Source organism: Macrotis lagotis, chromosome X (assembly GCF_037893015.1).
Source record: "Macrotis lagotis isolate mMagLag1 chromosome X, bilby.v1.9.chrom.fasta, whole genome shotgun sequence".
Taxonomy (NCBI): Eukaryota; Metazoa; Chordata; class Mammalia; order Peramelemorphia; family Peramelidae; genus Macrotis; species Macrotis lagotis.
Window position 1 is genome coordinate 685170460 of NC_133666.1, and position 22903 is coordinate 685193362.

The 22903-nt window shown below is 41.2% G+C and overlaps 1 pseudogene; it reads right to left on the minus strand.

Annotated features, from left to right (window-relative positions):
* Window positions 1-22903, minus strand: part of LOC141499594 (sodium-dependent serotonin transporter-like) — a 38994-nt pseudogene that overhangs the window by 13203 nt on the left and 2888 nt on the right.

Here is a 22903-nt window from a genome sequence, read left to right on the forward strand (position 1 = left end):
GGCTTGAATTCCCACCCTTCCCTGTACCCGATGTGATCCTTCTGTCCCTCTCCTGAGGGGTAATTGTAGATATCCTCATTTGTCACCTTCTTTCTTTCCCCCAAGTAATAAAAAACATTGTTGAAGGAAAGGTCTTAACACGTTTCTACCTTGGTTTGTATAGATACCCCTCATGATACAAACTTTAGCCCAGAACTAAAACACTAAAGAAAATAATTGTAAATAGTAATAGTAATTGCAGTGGATTTGGGGCCAGAGGGTCAGGGTTCAAGTCTCACTTTTGCCACTTCTTGACTGTCTAGGTGAGCTTTGGGCAAGATTCCTTGACTTCCCTGGGATCCCAGTTTCTTCTCTGTAAATGAAAGGGATTGACTCAATGACCCCCCAAAGTCTCTTGTTCTAAATCTATGAGCTTATGCCTGCTGGGAAATTTGAACTTTCACTGGTCTGAGTTTACAAGCAAAATTATCAGAAATGGATTGTTTACCCTGCAATGTTAAAATATTTGATTGTGGAAGCAGTGTGGGATAGGAGGTAGACCATGAGGTCCAAAAGATCTAGGCTGGTTGTATGACCCTGGGTAAGTCACCTTACTTTCTTGGTACTCTAGGCAAGTTTCTACAAGTGACAGGTCCTATAGAATGTAAACTTGAGGGTAGGAGCTTCTTCATTTAAGACTTTATTTTCCTGGTACTGGGAGGAGTGTTGGCCCATCACAAGTTTCCTTGTTGTTCCTCACACACAATGCTCGATCTCTCATCTCTGACTGCTCCTCATGCCTAAATGCTCTTTTTTCTTATCTCCATCTCTTGTATTCCTCCAGGTCCTAGCTAAAATCCCACATTCTACAAGAAACCTCTCCTTATCTACCTTAATGCTAGTCCTTCCCCCTATTAATGATATTAAGGTTAACTCATTTGTTCATAGTTATTTTCATGTTGTCTCCCTCATTAGTTCCTTGAGGACAGGGACTCTCTTTTGCCTTGGGCAGCTAGGTGGCATAGTGGATAGAGTACTGGCCTTGAAGTCAGGAGGAGGGGAGTTTAAATCCAGCCTCAGACACCTGACACTGAGTTAACTGTATGACCTTGAGCAAGTTACTTAACCCTGGTTGCCTCACATCCTGGGCCATCTCCAGTCATCCCAATACCTATCTGGTCACTGAACCCAGATGACTCTGGAGGAAAAAGTGAATCTGGTGACTTAGCCCAGCCTCCCTCCTTCCCTCCAATCCAATTCATGTGCTTGTCATGGCTTCACCTCCCTAATATCATGGTCTTCTCTGAGTATGAAGAACAACCATCATCTTCAGCACTTAGCACAGTGCCTCACACATATAAGAACTGCTTGTTGACTTAATTTTAGATTCCGGATTCATGAGCTACTGAGCTACACCAGTGGAAGTAGTTTCTACATGAGGAATTCCCTACACTTCACGAGGGCTCCCCAAAATGAGAAAAGGCTACTTCACTGACTAATTCTGGTCCCATACATATAATGGAGCCACACAAGTATTAATCTTCAATAAACTGATTGATTTCCATCAAGTGGCTATTTGCTCCACATTTAGAAGATAAAATTAAATAGGTAATGTATGTGCATTTCTCAATCTCTATATCGTCTCTATCTTCATCTCCATCTATATCTATCTATCTATCTATCTATCTATCTATCTATCTTATCTATCTATCTAACTATTGAGAGAGAGAGAGAGAGAGATTGTGAACCAGAAACAAAGAGACAGAGAAACCTGGTTTTCCATTATATGGAGGGGGGAGAATAGGATTCATGCCAGTGATATAACTCATATGACAAGGATGTGACTTAAACAATATTATCCAAAATATATGATTAGAAAAGGTCAGTTATGTGGAGAAAGCGAAAGCTGGCAGCCAGACAACACAAAGGTTTAACTGGAACCCACAATATTAGTGTGAGGTCACAATCTCAATCATTATTGTGGTTGTCATTTCAGTCATGTCTGACTCTTCATGACTCTATTTAGGGTTTTCTTGGCAAAGGTACTGGAGTGTTTTGCCATTTCCTTCTCAAGATCATTGACTGAATGAATTTCTAGATGAGGAAACTGAGACAAACAGGATTAAATAAATTGCCCAGGGTCACTCAGCTAAGTGTCTGACAGATTTGAACTCAGATCTTCCAGACTCTTATGCCTGGCATTCTATCCACTGCACCACTTAAGTTTACCTATTTTCTTCCCTTAGTGCGTGAAATTCCCTTTGAAAATTCTACTCTCCCATCCCATAGCTAGACAAAATTACTCACAATACTGCCTAATCCTAAGGTGATCATCATAAGGAAAAACACAATGGAGAAGAATGTGGATCCCACCATGTTGGTGATGGCTTCGGGGTAAGCGATGAAGAGGAGGCTGGGACCTGGCAAAGAGTATGAGAAGTATAATCCCCCCCCCTTTCTTATTTTTCCAAGTATAATTTAATGACTTCTGGAACCTTTTCTAGAGGGCAAAACTCTCCTTCAGTAAATAATGAGAGAAGCTTCAGGGTGAAACTCCAGGACCACCTCTGGTACACAAACCTCAGGAGAGAATCAGACCTTGAGAGAAGTCAATTTCTCTCTTTGTTTTCCTACTGTTCACCAAGAAATTGGGGTTCCTATTATTATTATTATTATTATTATTATTTTAGCATTTTATAGTTTTTCAGAACATTTTCAGGCATGCAATGTTGCCTGATCCTTTCTTTAGCTTTTGGAGATATAGTGAACAGACATTGCTATTGCTATTTTTGGTTAGAAAAAATTGAGTCACAGAGGATCTTAGGATCATAGATCCAGATCTGACAGGGAACTCAGAAACCATCTAGTCATCTAACCTCTCATTTTTTTCAGATAAGGAAACTGATTACAGAAGGATTAAGTGACCTGTCTTGGGTCACATAGCTGTAAGGGATTTAAATTCAGGTGCCCTGTCACTGGTCCCAGATGACTCTGGAGGATAAAGTGAGACTGGTGGCTTAGCACCGCCTCCTTCCCTCCAATTCGATTCATGTGCTTGCCATGGCATCACCTCCCTGATGTCAGGATGTCAGGATCCATACCATAGCTTTACTGCTATATATCAGTCCTGGTATATTGGATAGAGGTCCAACCTGAGTTTATGTCTTGCGTGATTCTGCGTAATTTCCCAGTATCTCAGGAAACTCTCCAAGGCTATTAAGTTCCTGATTTGATTTGCTGGAGAAAGTTTCTATAGGAGGAATCCCCTCTCACAAAGTCTTGATTACAAAAACAAAACAAACAAACACCCCTCCCTCTAAACCCCAATCTAGTGAACTGCTCTGAAACAAAGTTTTTATTTATTTTTTTAGGTTTTTATTTATTTTCAAGGCAATGGGGTTAAGTGACTTGCCCAAGGCCACATAGCTGGGTAATTATTAAGTGTCTGAGGCCAGATTTGAACTCAGGTACTGGTGACTCCACTGCGCCACCCAGCTGCCCCTTAAAACAAAGTTTTAATGGGCCAATACTTTTAACTAGTAATATATTACATAATATCTGAGGTCTTTATCTGTGGGATAACTTTCTTTTCTTTTCTTTTTTAGGTTTTTGCAAGGCAAATGGGGTTAAGTGGCTTGCCCAAGGCCACACAGCTAGGTCATTATGAAGTATCTGAGACCGGATTTGAACCCAGGTACTCCTGACTCTAAGACTGGTGCTTTATCCACTACGCCACCTAGCCGCCCCTATGTGGGATAACTTTAAATGAAAATTTCAGGCCCCGTGGGCAGGGTTATGGGAGGCATATGTTAAAAGAAGGGGGGCCTTTCTCTGTTCCTCAAACCATTCCATGTAGGCAACTTGCTTTGCCAAGTCCATCTGAGAATGGGCAGCAGTGAAAAATATCTTAATTCATAACTATTTGAGGTTTACAAAACACATTTCTTGAAACAACTTTGTGAAAGAGGTAGCCACAAGTTTTATTCTCATTAACTGATGACAAAATTCAGGGCTAGAGAGGTTAAGCAGCCATGTAGCTCATAGGTGTCAGGGCCAGGATTTGAACCTAAGACCTATAACTCTAAGTTCAAATTTTTTCTTTGTAACAAAAGCAGAAAACTGAAATGATTTGTTGGTTCCTCTATCTAGTCCATAATGTTCATGAACACTCAACTGGCGAATTCAGATAAAAGACATACAGACCTTTGTCCTTTGCCACTTCTATCTCAAGGTCCCTCATCTCGGCCATGTAGCCCAGGATGGTGAAGATGACAAATCCTGAAAGGAAGCTGGTCAAGAAATTCACCATGCTGGTGATAAGTGCATCTCTGAAAATCAGAAAGCCTGAGTGTGACTGGCGGGTTGGGGAGGAGATCAAAAGGGCAGCCTTCCGATGCTATAGACTTTATGTCAGTGGGAGACATAGAAAGGCATAGGGGAGTGCTGTACTCTCTCTTGGTCATCTCACCAACTCCCAAGTTTTCATTTATCTGCAGATAAGCTTTCTGCAGCTCCCTCCAGATCAGCAGCTGCTGGTAGAGCAGTTCCATTGGGCTGCTAGATTGGCTTCTCATACTTACTGAGTCCAAACAGAACTCATGATCTCCCCCTCTAAACCTGCCCTTCATTCAAACTTGTCTATTTCTGTCAAGGGCATCATCATTCTCCCCAGTTACCAGAATTCTCAACCTCAGTGTCATTCCTTGTTCTTAGCCATCTACACTTAATCAGTTGCCAAATTTTGTCCTTTCTGTTTCTGTAACATCTCTTGCACATGTGTGTCCTCTCTTCTTTACTCACATGGCTACTAAAACCTTAGTTTAAGCCCCTATCACCTTGTTGAATTGATTTGAATTGAATGTTGTATCTTCCAGTAAAGACTGGGAATATGATGGTTTCATTTTAATTTTCATATCATCTGCACCCAGATATTTGTCCTTTGCACATAATAGATACCTAATGACTGTTGAATTGGAGAGAGTCCAATGGAACTACAAAGCCTCAGAGTTGGAAAGGCTCCTAGAGATGACCTAGTCCAACATGCACCTGAACAAGAATCCTCTCTCCAACAAGTGATCATACTGCCCCTGATTGAAGTTCTCCATGAGAAGGAACCCATCCTCTCTAGATTCACTCATTTCACCTGAGGACTTTTCTGGAAATTTCTGCTGACAAACTTCAGTCTGTCTCTCTGAGTTCTGTCCTTTGGAACTAGCATGGATTACATAACAAACCAATTAGTTTACCTATTGGTTTTTCCCATTCTCTCCACACACAGAGCTGCCATCTTGGTCAGCTTACTCCTTGGCTATCACAATAGCTTGCTGATTGATCTTCCTGCCTCATTTCTCTCCCTGTTCCAATTCATCCTACACTAATCTACCAAAGTCATTTCCCTAAAGTGTGGATCAGATCATATCCTTTTACTGTTTAATAGACTCTAGGTTCAAATATAAAATTCTCTATTGGACACTGTAATTCCAACATACCTTGGCCCCTTTACACCTCTCCATTCTGCTCAGAACTCAGTAATCTATGATGAGCAACCTCACACATGATTTCCCTCATACATATTCCTCTCTGACATGACAACTATCTCTTATGCCTAGAATGCACTCCCATCTTCATCTCTACTTCCTGGCTTCCCTACTCCTTGGTTTCCTTCAAAACAGAACTCAGACTCTGCCCACTGAAGAAATTCTTTCCAGATTCTTCCCCTTCTGACCTCTACCCCCAAAGGTCTACTTTTTGACATTATCTTCCACTGCATTAGACTTGAACTTCTTGAGACCAGGCACCATAATTTTCCCCTTTCTATTATCAGTCTTTAGTACAGCATTTGGCATGTACCTTTTGTACTTGGCCATGGTATGAGGGAGAAGTGGAAGTGACTTATCCACAGTCACACAGTGGGTATGAATCTAAGGTTGAGTTAAACTTAGATGTTCCTTACTTCAAATCCAGCATTTGAAGGGCTTTATGACCTCACCCACCATCTTCAGTCCCTGACCCTCCTCTGCTTCCTAATCTCATACAAATTCAGTCACATTGACTTGGCTTTGCATCCTCACCTGAAGCAGTTGTTGTTCATCTGATTGTAACTGGACAGAGAAAGCAGGACTCCAAATCCAGGACCCAGAGAAAAAAAAATCTGAGCTGCAGCATCGACCCAGACCTGGTAAGATAAGTGGAAAGTAATCGGGTGGGGGGCAGGGGAGAAGGGGAAGGTCAGGGAGAAAGAGAATTAGCATTTGGAGAGCTTCCTCTCTCCAGAAAAGATTCAGAACTCCCAACTCACCACCACCCACAGGCTTGTGTCAAATGAGGTTTTTGCAGCTGGTTGTTCCCAGATTCTCGAGGCTGTGATCAATGGAGAACAGGGTTATTTGAATAAATTCATCATATCACCCACTAGAAAATCAGCTCATTGAGGCCAGGGGTCTTCAAAAAATGTCTTTGTCATTCCACATATAGCAAGTGTTTAATAATTGCTTGTTGAATTGATTTGAATTGGATGTTGTGTCTTCCAGTAGACTGTAAAGACTGAGAATAGGGATGGCTTCATTTTAATCCTCATATCTCCCGTGCCTTAGACAGTCCTTTGCATGTAATAGCCACTCAATGATTATTGAATTGGAGAGAATTCAATGGAATCCCAAAGTTTCAGACTTGGAAAGGATCATAAGGACCATCTAGCCCAATTTGTCCCTGACCAAGAATCCTTTCTGCAACATGCCAGACTAGTGACCATCCAGCCTCTGATTGAAGTTCTCCATCATCCCCCTAGATCCACTCATTTCACCTTAAGACTTTTCTGTTTAGAACCTTCTACTGACATCAAGTTTCAATCTATGGGTCTTGTTCTGACCTTTGGGGTTAAGCATAATAACTGTAATACCATAGGACTTCTATAGGACTTGCCTTTCGAATATGTAATGGTAGCTAAAAGCTTCCCTCAAAATGAGACATTTATCAGCACATCATAAGGTAAGTATGTCCTGTTTTTCAGGTCCTGAAAACTACCTGCCCAAGGATACACAGGCAGTAAGTGGCAAGACCAGGATTCAAATCCAATGTCTTGTGACTCCTGATCTTGGGCCCTTTTCAATCTAGCAAAACTGTCTCCTTCCCTAGATCATCTGGCCAGTTAGGGACTAGACTAATACCTGGAATCAGGTCTCTCTATTACTCTTGTGTTCCTTTCCATGATTCCCCATGGCTACCAACTAAGTGGGGTGGTATGAAAGGGGACCCCTCATTATTGTGGCTGGCATTTTGGGGTGGATAGCACTCTTCTCCAAACAGATGATAGCCCTTACTCCTCTCTTTGAAGAGCTTCACAAGATCTCAGAATGGAAGGAGACCCAAAAGATCTCTGGGAGAATGTAAGCTCCTTAAGGAGAGGGGATATTTATGTGCCTCAGAAAGGAGCACCTATTAGATTAGAAATTCTTACTGAGATTGTTTCATTTCTTTGTTGTAGAAACTTAATAAAAATGATTGTTGATTATTCAAGTAAGCAAAAACAATGCTTTTGAATTGAATTGAGCAGAACTGATCCCCACTAGGATCAAGAACTCCCCAAGACTAATGGTCAACCAGCCTTCTCCTAATGAACTCTAGGGAACCTAGCAACAAGAATAATCACAATACTTACTGAATGGCTTTTCAAATTTCTTTTTTTTTAGGTTTTTTTTTGCAAGGCAAATGGGGTTAAGTGACTTGTCCAAGGCTACACAGCTAGGTCATTATTAAGTGTCTGAGGCTGGATTTGAACCCAGGTAAATTTCTTTACACATATAATTACATTGGATCAATAGCTGTTATCACATGCCACTCTTGAGTAACTTTAATCATTAGGAGATATATAAATATAGACATAGATATACACACATAAACATATTTACACAAACATATATGTAGAAATGTTATAGCAAACACATTTTCTACAATTGATTCCCTTGCTCCTTCTGGGGTCAAGCCAAACAAATCTATTTTCTTTCCTATTATAGTTGTTTACTTTCTTTCGTGTCCCTCTCTAGGTGGCATAATGGATTGTGACTATAATTAGGAAGACCTGAATTCAGATCTCAATTTCAGACACTGACTGCCCTGAGATCTTGAGCAAGTCACTTAAACTTCCATTTGCTCTGGTTTCTTCAATTGTAAAATGAAGGTTATAGTAGTACCTACTTTCCAGGATTCTTATAAGGGTCGAATCAAATAATACTTGGTTGGGTTTTTTTTTTAGGATTTTGCAAGGTAAATGGGGTTAAGTGACTTGCCCAAGGCCACACAGCTAGGTAATTATTAACTCAGGTTCTCCTGACTCCAGGGCCAGTGCTCTATCCACTGCACCACTTAGCACCCCCCAAATAATACTTGTTAAGGGCTTGGCACAGTCCATGACTCAAGGTAGATGCTTGGTAAATGTTCTCCTCCAGGTTAAGCATTCCCAGTTCCATCCACCAAATTTTCTGTGGAGCGATCTTGAGTCCACTTACTATCCTGGTTATGTTCTCTAAATACTTTCCCTCATTTTACAGAGAAGGAAATCAAATTCCAGAGAAGGGGAAATGTTGCTTAGTAGTTAATGACAGAGCTGAGTTTTGAAATCAGGTCTCCCAACTCCCACTTTGTTAGAGATGGCCCTACTTGGCATTCTTCAATATGCCTACTGACCATCCAAGCCTTTTCCTCTGAAGATTCTCCTCTAAGTCCTTCTACAGAATTGAGTCGATCCCACCCACTCAATCAATGCCCTAGAAGCTTTCCTTTGATGTATTCTGTATTTTGTGGATACCATCCAGTCTGATGTTTGTGGATACCATTCAGTGCTTATGTTTTTCTTAAATTTTTTTCTCCTTTGCTTCCTCTTGGTCCCGACTTCCCTTGCCCCAAACTTTTAAAAAAAAGCAGCTTGCATATTCTATCCAGACCCTTCTGATAGGTATAAAGAGGCGAGGCAGATCAGACTTGAAAGTCCAAGGGTTTAGGTCTCTTTCTCTTGGGACCTGGATACAAAGGGACCCTCAGGTTGTTGAAAGACTTTAAGGAGGGGCACCTATAGTAAAGGGAATTATTTGTGATGTCTGCTATTGAAGGTTTTAATTAAAACATATCTGGCTGACTATTTTTAATGAAAATTCTCTAAGGCAGTCCCACTGTAATCACTGACAGGAAGTTCATTGTCAATGGGCTTCACAGAAAAGGAACAGGACCCCTGGCATATATAAAGCCAAGCCTGGTAAATGAGATGTGTAATTCAGTTTTCTATTTGCATTTCTAAGGGCCAGGATTGTAAGCCTGTTCAGTTTTTTCTGAGGGAATAATGAGTTCCTTACTTGGGGCTCTCTGATCTTCTCAAGAGAAACCTCCATAAGCCAGAGCTGTCTGTTAGAGCTAGCTACAGCTGGCAGAGTGGTGATCTTAGGAGAGCAATTATCAGAGGAGGGAAAGAGATCCTGGGGGAGCCTTTAAAGATTGTCGGTATCAAGGAGAATACCAGGGATCTCTCAGCTGCACATGATCTCTGGTGGTCAAAGAGGCATCTCCTGCCTCTTGCCTTTTCCCATAATCCCCATCTTCTTCTGTCTCCTATAGTTGTATAAAATGGTGCCCTCTCTCCTTGCCCCCATATCTGAACTGCACCACAAACTTTTTTTTTTCCTTCTTGGCTCAGTTTGAATGCTGCCTTCTTCATGCATTCTTGGTTCTCTCCTTTGGTCACTTGTGTTCATTTCTCCATAGACTCATCATTCTCTTTCCTCTGAAGGCAGGGACATTTCACTTGGTCTCTCTAGCACTTAAAAAAATACTTGATGAATTAAGTCAAATTCTGCATCCCCTAGAATAGAAGCTTGAGGATTGGGATACAAAGGTAAAAACCAAACAGGTCCGGCCCACAGGGAGCTTTCATTCTACTCTGAGGGCACAACAACTTCATTGACAAAAATATATAGGTTAGATTAAATAAAAGCAAATAATCGTCTTCTGAAACTTGAAGGACTGCCACTTGGAGACCTGATTAGACTTTTCCTGTATGGCCCTAGAAGGCAGAATTGGAGAAGGACTTTGGCTAGAGGTCCAGGATGTCTTCCCAACTATGAGAAAGTAGAATAGACTGCCTGGGGAAGGTGAAGGGCTTCAGCCCTCCTGACTGGGCTGCTAGGAAAGCTGGGCAATCATTTTATGGGTATGTTGGGGAGGTGTTCCTTTCTTTTAGGAATGGACTACATGGTCGCTGAAGGCCCTTCCTGCTTGTCAATTCAAAGATATTGTGTCATATAGGGGGTATCGGGAGGAATCAGAAAAAGTCTCTCTACCCTCTTTTTATCCAGTTATTTGTTAATACATATTAACAAAGTGCTATTATAAATATTTTGGTCTATATGGGACCTCAAAGGTCTGGTCACTGGCCTCCTTGGTGGCATATGCCTAATAGTAGTACTGTTGGTCAAAGGAGAGGGGAAGTTTAGTGAATTCATGTCCTGAAGTCACCTGCGTTGGCTAAAGTAGCCTCCCTGGTTCATATTCCACCATGAAAGGAAATACTTGAATGCTATTCAGTACAATTGTTTATTAACCTTCTGAGGAGAGTTACAAGATGGGAGCAGTGCAGTCTAGGGGCTCAGGGGAGAATGCACACACACACACACACACACACACACACACACACACACACACACACACACCAGTGCTTGCAGAAGGGGAAAGAGAGGGTGGTATTCTTCCCAAGTGTCCCATTGTTCTTGGTGCAGAACAGCACTGTGCTATTGAGGTCTGAGTATTTTATTCTCTCATATCAGTTTATCAGGAAAGGAGTAGCCCCAGAACCCCACTACCTGTGGGTTTTTTGAATGCTATTGGTGTTCTATTACAGGGTAGGGGAGCAGGGATGAGGGCCCCCAATCACTATACCATATCTCCCCAACTCTGGACCTCAAAAAATTGAGTCTTAGACTGTCCAAAACACCTGAAGTTACCTAAGTCATTCCCATGCGAACTTTTCTAGAACAAGTGCTCAGGCGTTTGGATTGGGGAAGGAGTAGATTTCCCACTACCCCTATTTTAAGAAACTGAATCCTAGAGATATTAAATGATTTACCTAAGGGTAGAATCAGAATTTGAATTCAGATCCTCTGATCAGGACTAAATTTTATTATTCCCAATGCTCCAAATCTCAGCATGGAGCTCTGGACCCAGAAAAAATTTGGAATATCCAGAAAAAAACTTGATGGCTTGTGGATGTGTTTAGCAGTTTCTCCCAGTGGGCTCAAGGTAGAAGATGATGCCTCTCCAGGCTCCAGGTAGGGTGGCTCCTCAGATCAGGAGGATGAAGAGCACCAGGTAGGGGAAGGTGGCAGTGAGCCACACCACCTAGGAAGGGAAGGGATTGGGTTAGGAAATTGGGAGTGGGTCAATATACACAGTGGTGGAAGAACTGGGAAATATGACAGGGAATGTCATACGAAGGGAGCTTTGCCCACAGTAAAATGGGTCAGAGAAGGAAATGGCAAACCACTCTAGTATCTTTGCCAAGAGAACCCCAAATGGAGGCATGAAGAAATAGGCATGACTGAAATGAATGAACAACAGTTTCTTGAATCCAGGTCTAGAATCCTGATAGAGCTGAAAACACTTAATAGTTGCCCTGATCCAAGGTCTCTCTGCGTTCCAGGTCCAGGACTCTATCTGCTATACCAGGCTGTTTAGAAGTTAGGTGACTTTTCTAGGGTCACACAACTAGGATGTGTCAGAGACCTGGTTATCCTGACTCTAATGCTGGTTCTCTATCTACTACATCACACGGTCTCTAAATCGATAATTATCTCAATAAAACACCTTCATAGCAATAATGTAATTTTTAAATACCCTATAAAAACTTGTTAGTCTTGTCCCATTATTACTTTTCAACCTGTATCCAGGGCTTTTTTAGGGGAGGGGGTTAGATAGTAGCCCTGGGAGAGTCTGATCCGGGTACAAGGGGGCTCAGCTACCTTCCCAGAAGTCTTCGCCCCTTTCCACAGGCTGAAATAGACAATGGTGAAGATGAAGAAGAAGCACAGCAGAAGCTGCCACTGGAGGCCTCCTGGCCCCCTGAAGGATCTCCAGGACCTTCTGCCTGTTAGGGAATTATTCCAGTTGCTCAATCCAACTCCAGTGCCATCCATCTCCAAGACAGAGAAAGAGTGTGAAGCATGAAGGTCAAGGAATTAGAGATGAATAGGGAGAGATCCTGGCTAAGGGTCAGTGTTAGTATCGGAACCAAGGACAGACAGATCCTCAGTGTTCTGACCCCATCCTGGCTGCATAGGGTTGGTTCCATCTTGAATTCCCCTGCATAAAATAAATTCCCTAGGAGGTCTGACACACTCCAGGTCAATGGAGCCCTGATCTCCACATCTTCTAAGTAATTATTACTTTGAAGGGTTTGAGATTTATTTCAAGTATTTGTATTTTATTCCAAGTATTTGTATTTTTTCATTTAACTCAATCTCTCCTGATCCTCACGGCAATCTTCTGAGACAGTTCAAGCATTAGTATTAGTTCTTCTCATCTGACAAATGAAATAAAAAACAGGCATCAGGAAGCCACAAGATTCTAGTATGATAGTTCTAGCTAGATCTAAAAGGAGCCTGGGGTCTATTTAGTCCAACCTTCTCATTTTACAAATGAGGAAACTGAGACTTAGAGAGGATCAAAGATCTGGAAAAGGAAGGGACCTCAGAGATCATCTAGCCTGACTACCTCATTTTACAAATGAAGAAACTGAAGCCCAGTGATTTGCCCAAAGTCACCCAGTCATTTTCAAAGGTGAAGTTTGAAACCTGTTCTTCCTGATTCTAAGTCTAGGATTCTTTACACTATGCCATGCTGTTCAATTCCCTCATTTTACAGATGAGAAAACAGACCCAGAAAGATTATCTAAGGTCATTGAACTAGTAAAAGCCAGAACTAGAAACCAAATCACAGTCATAGAACCACAGGACTTCAAAGACTATCTAGTATGCTGTCCTGTCCATCACTCTCAACAAATGGTTATACAGCCTTTAAGACCACCGGGGAGGAATGAGCCCATTGCAGTTTTAGAATACATATTTATGCATGGAAAATTATTCATTTTTTTTCATTCTCTTTGTCCTTGAGCTTTCATAATATGACATAGTGTAGTATAGTGAAAAGATCACTGGACTTGGAGTCAAGAGTTATGGGTTTGAATCCCATCTCTACCTATTAATAATTTATTCTGTTTCAGTTTCCATTTCCTCATTTGCAAAGTGAGAATGTCAGAATGGATGACTTCAAAGGTCCCTTCCAAATTAGAATCTTTGTTTTCATCTACTACAGGGTTATTGACAGCACAAGAAAAGTTCATAGGTACAAAAGTGCTGATCGCTGTTATTTCTGATAACAAAAAGTTGGGAACAAAATATGTGCCCCCAAATTTAGAACTGACTGGCCAATTATAGTCTGTGAATGTACAGGGATGTGAATAATTCTGAAAAACTTGAACACTGAGTTGCAACAAACTTCTGGTCAATTTTGGTGCTCAGAATTTAGTTCCACTTGGTTAAAGAATTCTTCCTTTTCTGTTAATAATGGGAAAAAAAAACTCCTGCCTTTTGAGATTAGAGCAGTCAATTTATGCTATGGGAATCATTTGTGATAAGCAGGTATGGATAGGTTGTGATTTCCTCACGGGGGAATACCCAGTGTTGAATTCACAAGTCCATTGGAATATTGGAATATTCAGTAAAGAAATTTCTTTGGGGGGGTTTGTTCCTCAAGTATTTATTGTGTCAAAAGAATATGTACCAAATGAAAAGAAAAAAAATGAAAAGAAATTCAAAATGAAAAGAAAAAATCAGGAAAAAAAGAATAGCTACAAAACTGACAGCAAGAAGTTATCCTATCTCTTGAAGGCTTCAAGTGAAGGGGCCCCAGCATGTGTCCATGCAGCTTGTGATTGTAAGAAGGGTATTTTTCCTTTTTTAGGTCTACACCTGCTTTTCTATCACCTTTCCTCTTCTAGTTCTTCCAGGTTCTCCCCTCTGCAGTCAAACTAAAGATGGGAAATTCCTTTTTTAACTTGGTGGTACCTTAGATACTTGGGGCGGCTGGGTGGCACAGTGGATAGAGCACCGGCCCTGGAGTCAGGAGGACCTGAGCTCAAATCTGGCCTCGGACACTTCATAATGACCTAGCTGTGTGGCCTTGGGCAAGTCACTTAACCTCATTGCCTTGCCAAAACCTAAAAGAAAAAAGAAAAAAAAGAAAAGGAAGTACATTAGATAATTGAAACTCTCTAGAGAGGGAGTGCCTACTAACTTCAGAGTCAACTTATTCCATTTTGGAATAGCTTTGATTGCCTGGAAGTTATTTTGGATATCTGACCTAAACATAGCTCTCTTCTGAAAGCTTCTGAGTGTGGGAAGGAACCCTAGCTGCCATCTAATCCAATCCATACACAAAAGAAATGCCCACTATGACACACTTAACATTGATCATCTGCTTGAAGACCTTCCAAGAGGGGAGCAATGATGTTCCCCACCCTACTGAGGAGTTTAGAGGCATCTTCAAGCCTCTTGCATCCTTCCATCTCTCCTGGTTTTCCCTCAGTTCCTCCTGCCTAAGTCTGATACTCTTTAATTCTATATTTCTGATAAAAATTGTTTAATGAGTGTCTGATTGAGGTTTGTAAGTCTGAATGTTAGCCTCTGCCCTCCACAGGTTCTGGCCTGTTAGAAATCTGAAGGTTCTGTCTGTGTGAAATAGCCTACTTTCCCTTATTTGCATCTGCAAGTTTGGGCTTTCATAGTTGTGTAAGCAATCAGAGTAAAGACCATCCTGAGAAGGCAGGAAACTGGTCTGGAAACCGGCCTCTATAAGAGACTGAATAAATTCTTATATTTATGACATTTTGGAAAGGGAGAAATCCCAGTGTTTTATATGTCAATATTATATCTGATAACAACATAAAAGATCAAGTCAGAAGAGGAGACAGTGGTCCTGTTTTTTTTTTTTTTACATTTTTGCAAGGCAATGGGGTTAAGTGGCTTGCCCAAGGCCACACAGCTAGGTCATTATGAAGTGTCTGAGACCGGATTTGAACCCAGGTACTCCTGACTCCAGGGCTGATGCTCTATCCACTGCACCACCTGGCCACCCCTAGTAATCCTGTTGTTAATTGGATCTTTGTCAGTTCTGATATAGAACAGATCTTATGGTTGGGTTAGAGAATCATAAAGTAATCAATGGCTGCTTTATGGACTAATGTGTAACCTGCTGGGTTGACCATCAACATTTTTCGATCCTTTGTGAAATTTCTATAAATATCATTTCCTCATTAAGCTCTTTTTGTTTGTTTGTTTTTGCAAGGCAAACGGGGTTAAGTGGCTTGCCTAAGGCCACACAGCTAGGTAATTATTAAGTGTCTGAGACCGGATTTGAACCGAGGTACTCCTGACTCCAGGGCCGGTGCTTTATCCCCTGCACCACCTAGCCGCCCCTCATTAAGCTCTTGATAGGTATCTTTAATGATATCCTCCACCCATGGGTTCAGTAAGATCTGAGAGAATAAAACTTCATGGATAAAACTAACTTTTTGCTATTTCATTTTTAGCCTAAGAAAATTGTGGTTAACACTCCATACCCCCTCCCATTTGCTCCAGATTCCTTACTTTCATCCCTTCCCAGACACACTCACATGTAAAACTCCTCAGCAGGTGAGTGAGAGAAGTCGCTCCAGGTGACATTCCTGAAATCAAAATAGTTGGTACAGTTTGGGGTGTTCCAGGGATTGTGACAGGGTCCAAGGCAATGAGCTGTCCATCGAGGAGTAGAAATAGTAGAGAGCCCAGGCAATGATGGTGTTATAATAAAAGGCAACGTAGAGGTCGATAATGCAGACAGCATACCCAATCCCCACCCCAGGGAAGAGACACCTCAAATAGGTTAGTTTAAATAATCTCTGATTGAATGGTCTGCCTTCTAGGACCTGGGAACTGTGCTAGCAGATTAGGAATACAATAGCAAAATTACAGTAAGGAAACTGAGGCACCGAGAAGGTACCTAACCTGTTAAAAGTCATACAGCTAACAGATGCTTGAAGCAGGATAAAAACCCAGGTTTTTTCTGATTCTGATTCTGATTTCTTTTTCTTTTTTTCTTTTTTGGTTCTTGCAAGGCAATGGGGTTAAGTGACTTAAGGTCACACAGCTAGGGAATTATTAAGTGTCTGAGGTTGGCTTTGAACTCAGGTCCTCTTGACTCCAGGGCCGGTGCTCTTTCCACTCTGCCACCTAACTGACCCCCTTTTTAAAGTTTTTTTTTTTTTTGCAAGGCAAATGGGGTTAAGTGGCTTGCCCAAGGCCACACAGCTAGGTTATTAAGTGTCTGAGGCTGGATTTGAACTCAGGTACTCCTGTCTCCAGGGCCAGTGCTCTATCTACTTTGCCACCTAGCCACCCTAACTGCCCCTTCTGATTCTAATTTCAATGTTTTATGCATTACGCCACCCTAGAAGTGCTTCTCAGTAAAGCTGGGGATTAGGTAAAGTTTTCTTTGGGTGCCCTTCCATCTTTCCTTTTCAGGTCTCTTTTCTTCCTTTTTCCTCTCTTTCTCCCTTATTCTGAGTCCCCCAAAGAACATTCAGTAGTCAGCTTATTTTTATCTCTTCCCCAAATATTATCTGATGAGTTTAATGGGTTCTTATTGGGTCAACAAAGGACTCAACCATTCATTCTCATGCATACCCAAGAGACCCAACCTGTGTCCCATCCTTACCTTTGAAAATAGGACAGATGTACTTCCAGATTGGGATGACTCCCATATGATGATATTGCCCCAGGGCCAACTCCATGTAGAAGAGGGAAATCCCTCCAAAAACAGCCATCAATGCATAGGGGATGAGGAAGGCGCCTGTTAGAGATGGGGTAAGGACAAGAGTTAGGTGTTCAGAGGTGTAGCTTTGTACCACCACCAAGCTTTTTTTCCTTTCTTTTAGGTTAGTCAAACATGATTTCCTTGACATTCATTGTTAACCAGATCTTTGATGATAAAGCAGCATCAATTAGAGCTTTCCAATTAATGGTCAAATATTTTAGTCATTGTCCAATGAATATAAACAAAAGTATCTTAGTAATTAAGCAGGCACGGAAGGAGACAGCCCAAAGTTCCTAAGATACAGTTGAAAAGAAGCTCAAGGAGTACCTAGTCCAATCTAGTCTATTTTCCCTCATTTAGATATAAGAAACTGAGACCTGGGGAAGTCATTTGATCAAGGTTACTCAGGTAGTAAATATCAGCTTCACACAGCCTGGCTATTTCTTGGAAATCTGGAGGCAAGAAGCAGCTAGGTGGCTCAGTGGATAGAGCACCGGCCCTGGAGTCAGGAAGACTTGAGTTCAAATGTGAACACAAGACACTTAATAATTACTTCGCTGCGTGACCTTGGACAAGTCACTTAACCCCATTGCCTTCTTAAAAAAAAGAAAAGGAAATCTGGAGGCAACTCAATATGACAGCAGTAGTTTCTGCCATACCTGGGGAATGGTGCCTCTTCTTAAATAAGCATTGGTATCATCCTGTGATTTCATTAGTTTAATGAATTTCCAATGAAGAAATTCCCTTGACTAATACCTATTGGGTCCTCCTCTGAAGTCTAGAGATTTGCTTTGGGCCATTGAGATGTCAAGGTAATTGCCATTCACTCTGTATATGGATATGAGATGGGACCTGAAAGCAGCTGTCCAAATTGTTCACACTTCTTTTGTACATTGTTTTACAAAGCACATCACATATACAAAAATGTAATATATACAATTTTTTGTAAAAATTGATGAAATGTGATTTCATCATTTTTCTGGCCCTGGTCCAGCCACTCACTCCTCCCTGATAAGATGATGCCTTCTTAGCCTTCCTTGGCCAGAACTTTATTAAAGAATGAATTTCCTCTAAATTAGCTAAATAATTAATTATATAACTGCATCACATATAACAATTTTGGTAATAATAGCCCATATTTATAGAGTCTGTTGAGCTTTGCAAAGTATACTACCCATATTATTTCATCTGATCCTTTACTCTCATTATTTTTCAGGATCCTTCCTTGTAAAAGGAGGAGGTTGGATCTGATAGACTCAGTTTCCGCCTCTGTAAAATGAGGACCCATTGTGGTCCTTTTCACTCCAAATCTGATTGGATTTTCAGAATAACCCTATGAGGTGGATGCTATTATCACTTGATTTTTACACGTGGGGAAACTGAGATTCAGAGACATAGATAGCCTTGTCAAGGGTCTGAGAGTATCTGAGGTGAGATTTGAATCTTTACTCTCACTCCAGAATGCTATTCATTGTTAACAAACTTTTCTTGTGACTGTTGCATCTTACACTTAGCGTCACTTGTTGCTCTCTTAGTGATGCTCTCTCAGCAGCACGGTGTGGAAGGCGGCTAAATTTGGATCAGGAGGTCTAGACTGGAGCTTTAGGGGTTGTGAGAACTATTAAAAGACAAATATGAAACTCTCTGAGGGATGCCGAGGTCTATCTAGTTGGGGTATGGTTTCTATAACATAATCATCTCATCCAAGCTTTGCTTGAAGGGAACTAATTATTTCCCAAGGTATCCCATTTAAAAAAATATATTTTAAGGCAATGGGGTTAAATGACTTGTCCAAGGTCACACAGCTAAATAATTATTAAGTGTCTGAAGTCAGATTTGAACTCAGGTTCTCCTGACTGCAGGGGGTGCTCTATCTACTGTACCACCTAGCTGCCCCCCTTGTGAGCTGCTTGAGGACAGGGACTGGTTTTTGGTTCATTTTGTATTCTCAGTATTTAGCCCAGTGCCTAGAATAGAGTAGGCACTTCAAACTGTTTGTTGATTGATTGACTTCCCTAGTTGCAAACGTTTTGCCGACATCCAGAACACATTCACTTTCTTTTGCAACTACCTCCCATTGCTCCTCCTTCTGTTGTATGGGACCAAAGACAGCAAAACAACTCCCATTTTCACTAGACGAACTTTCAGATACTTGAAGTCAGCTCTCATGTCTCTCTAAACCTTTTCTCCTTCAGCATAAATGTGACCCGTCCCTTTGACTTCGGTGCTATATAGTCTTCAACCCTCTGATCACCTTGGTCACAATATGATTGGACTGCAGGGCTAGAAGGGTTTTTGATTATCAGCCACCCATCTGGGAACTCCTCTGGAATATTCCATTATGCTCTTAGAAATTCTTCATCTTGTTAGATCACATGAGCCCAGGAACTCAAACTTCCCCAGGACCCTCTAACCCTGGGTCCCTGCCTTCCCTCCCTCCTTCCCTCTGGTGAAGGGTACTCCTAGCAGTGCTCTTCTGATCTCTTCCATCTTGAACCCTGCACTGAGTACCTTCTCTCCCTCCTGTTTTTCAGCTTCCTTTTATATATTGACTTCCTTCTATTAGGGTGTAAGTTCCTTGAGAGTAGGGACTGGCTTTCCCCCTGTCTTTCTATCTTGAACATTTAACATAGTTTGGTATACAGTAAGTGCTTAATAGATGTTTATTGACTGAATAACCAGCCCATGTTAGTCCAATCCACACTTATTAAACTCCTATTGTGTGCTAAGATATTTGTTACGTACTAGAAATGAAACATAAAGCAAAAAACAGCTCCTGTTCTTCAAAAAGCTTTTGTTCGACTTGGGGATGGGGATGATGATGATAATGATGTCTGTCCTTCATTCTTTTTTTTTTGAAATAGCTCAAGATTTTTATTTCACAAGCCTGTCAAGTTCACAGATTAACATCTTTCTTTTTCCTAGAGAGACATTAAGCAGCTTGAGGACAGGGTGACTAACAAAGGTCTAGGCAAGGTACCTGAGGAAAAGAGTTAGGAAAGCAGCCAGAAGATCTGGATGGGCTGAGACTTGAGTGAATCTGTTCTGGAGCAGAGGCCTTCGACTTGAGAACATTGAATTTTTTAAGCAAGACTGTCTGAGGGCAAAGGAGAAAGAAAAAAGTAGCTATTCGAGCTGGCTGGCCTGGACTCAAGTGAATCTGGTCACGTGGAGCAGAGGCCATAATTCTCCAAACTAGGCCAGGAGCACATGGTTCTGGCTTAGAGAGAGAAAGTGGTCATCCTGCAAAGGGGAGGAAAGCAGGAAAAAGAGCTCTCCTTCATTTTGAAGAAGACAATGACAAGGAGGTGATGCCACTGCAAGCACAGAAATTGGATTTGAGTGAGGGGGGATTCTCCTCCAAAGCCACCTGGGTCCAGTGGCCAGGTATGAATAGGACAGCTGGAGATGACCCTGGAGGTGAGGCAATCAGGGTTAGGTGACTTGCTCAAGATCACACAGCTAGTAAATGTCAAGTGTCTGAAGCTGGATTTGAACTCCCATCCTCCTGACTCCAAGGTCATTGCTTTATCCACTACACCATCTAGGGATACAATATAGACACAGATGAGTACATAGATGATAGTTTGAGCAGGGAGAGCAACAAAAATTAGGGGGAGTCATTTAAGGTGTCCTGTAAGAAGTGTATGTGAACTAAACTTTGAAGGACATTAGTGATACCAAGATGACAAAGGTGCACATTTATACTAGAAGTAAGGATCCATGTAAAAATGCTGATCTGGGAGATGAAATGCCAAGTTTAGGGGACAGCAATTAAGTCAGTTTGATCAAATATCAGGTTCACAAAAGGGAATCATAAACAATTAACTTGAAAAGGCAGACAAGCTACGAAGGGCTATAAATATCCGTTTATAGTTTATATTAGAAGTAGTAGGAAGCCACTGACACAATGACATGGTCAGATTTGTAGATCTACCATTAGCAAAATCAGAATCCCTCTACAGTGTTCCTGACAAAGTAAATTGTATTTTCTTGCTTATCAGTGTTTAGAGTTCTTTTAAGGGACAAGATCTTTCATTCCACTGTTAGAAACAAGACTTTAGGCACAACAATAACCCTTGAAGAAGGAACACTGGTTTCATAAAGTCTATAGTGGAAGGGGTGTTAGAGGTCATCTCTTCAACTGCCCCATTCCAAATAGAAGAAAACTAGGTAGCAGAAAGAAGTGATTTGCCTGAGAACACACAGGAATTAAAAGGAGAGTTCACAGACTGAAATCCAGATCCTCTAATTCCCAATTCAATCCCCATTCATTTATTTCTCGTTGCCTTCTATGATTATGAATTTAGAGCCAGAAGGAGCCTGAGATTATGAGAGGGAACTCCATTGCCCAAAGTCACAAAGAAAATTAGGCTCCAGTATAAATTCACCCACACTAGTGTAAATAAGTAATTGGTATCTTTTTAAAAACCTGAGTCTAGATTTTGATGGAGGAGAAATACTGTTCACCTTTCAACAACTCAGGAAGAATTGACAGGTATTACCATTCCCATTTTGCAGATGAGAAACCTAAGGCTCAAAGAGATAAATGATTTGCCCATGGGCACTTAGAGAGTGATGCTAGAAAAGAGATTTTAACTCAAGTCTTCCTGACTCCAAGGCATAGTATACTAACCTTTCTAGGAAACTGCCCCATCTTTCCTCTTCCTTTGACACCACAGATCTAACAGTCATTCTACTAAATCACACTGGATTATAATTTCTTGGTGATTAAACCAGAAGATTTAGCATCATCAGAGAGTAAAGTCAGTATCAATGGAAGGGGTAAAGAAAAGCCCAAGGACACACTGTCATCCACATTCCTGAGTCAGGAATTACTTTTTACAGTCAGAGAAGGTTTTCCTTTGTTCCGTTTCTCAGAACTCCTTCCTCTCCAGGTCACAAAAGCTCATTGCCCAAAATTAGGACCAATGGACCCCTGTGCTTTCTCACATGGCAACCATAAACCAAGTTCATTCATCTGGGTCTTTTAGACTCAATTTACTGTTACAAATAAATAAAGTAGAAAAATGGGATGTGTTATTAACACCTTTAATTATGAAAGCTTGTTCCCTAGAAGGAAACAAGGAAAGGCATGAATGGTGTGAAATGAGCATAATCAGGGCTGTAGGCTCATTGACCATGTATGTTTAAAAAAAGGAAGGAAGGCAGGAAAAGGAGAGAGAAGGAGGAAGAAAAGAAAAAATGGGAAAAGGAAGGAAGTGGGGAAGGAAGTAAGAAAGAGGGAGGGGAAGAAAAAGAGAGAGAGAGAGAGGAAAAATAAAACAAGAGAAAATGAGAGGGAAGAAAGAGAGAAAAGTAAAAGAGAAAGGATAGAAAGGAAAAAGAGAAAGGAAGGAGGGAAAGGAAGTGAGAAAGAAAGCAGGAAAGAAAAAAGGCAGAAAGGAATAAAGAAAGGTAAGTGAGAGGAAAGGAAGAAAGGAAAGAGGAAGGAAGCAAAAAGAGAGGAAAGAAAAAAGAACTAAAGGAGAAAGGAAAGAAGGGAAGAGTAAAAGGATGAAGGAGGGAGAAACAGAAGAAGGAAGAAAAGGAAGGGAACAAGAATGAAGGAGTGAAAGAAAAATAAAGGGAGGAATAAAGAAAAAAGTGAAGAAAAAGAGGAAAGAGAGAGAAAGGAAGGCTGGCGAAAGGCAATAGAATTTCAGAAGGGTCTTGAAAAGAAAAAACAAAAGCATTAATTTTTGTTCATTTCTTTGTCCTTAATTCATCTGGTTCTCCCTCTCTATATAAGATCTTGCTTCTTTTTTTGTTATGTATACCCAATTATTTGTTTCTGTTGATGATTATTGTCTACAGTTTTCTTCTAAAGAAAGATGCTCAAGGGGGTGGCTAGGTGGTGCAGTGGATAGAGCACTGGCCCTGGAGTCAGGAGGACCTGGGTTCAAATCTGGCCTCAGACACTTCATAATTACCTAGCTGTGTGGCCTTGGGCAAGTCACTTAACCCCATTGCCTTGCAAAATCCTAAAAATAAAAAAAGGATGCTCTTCCTTCTAAGTTGCATTTGCTATTGAAGG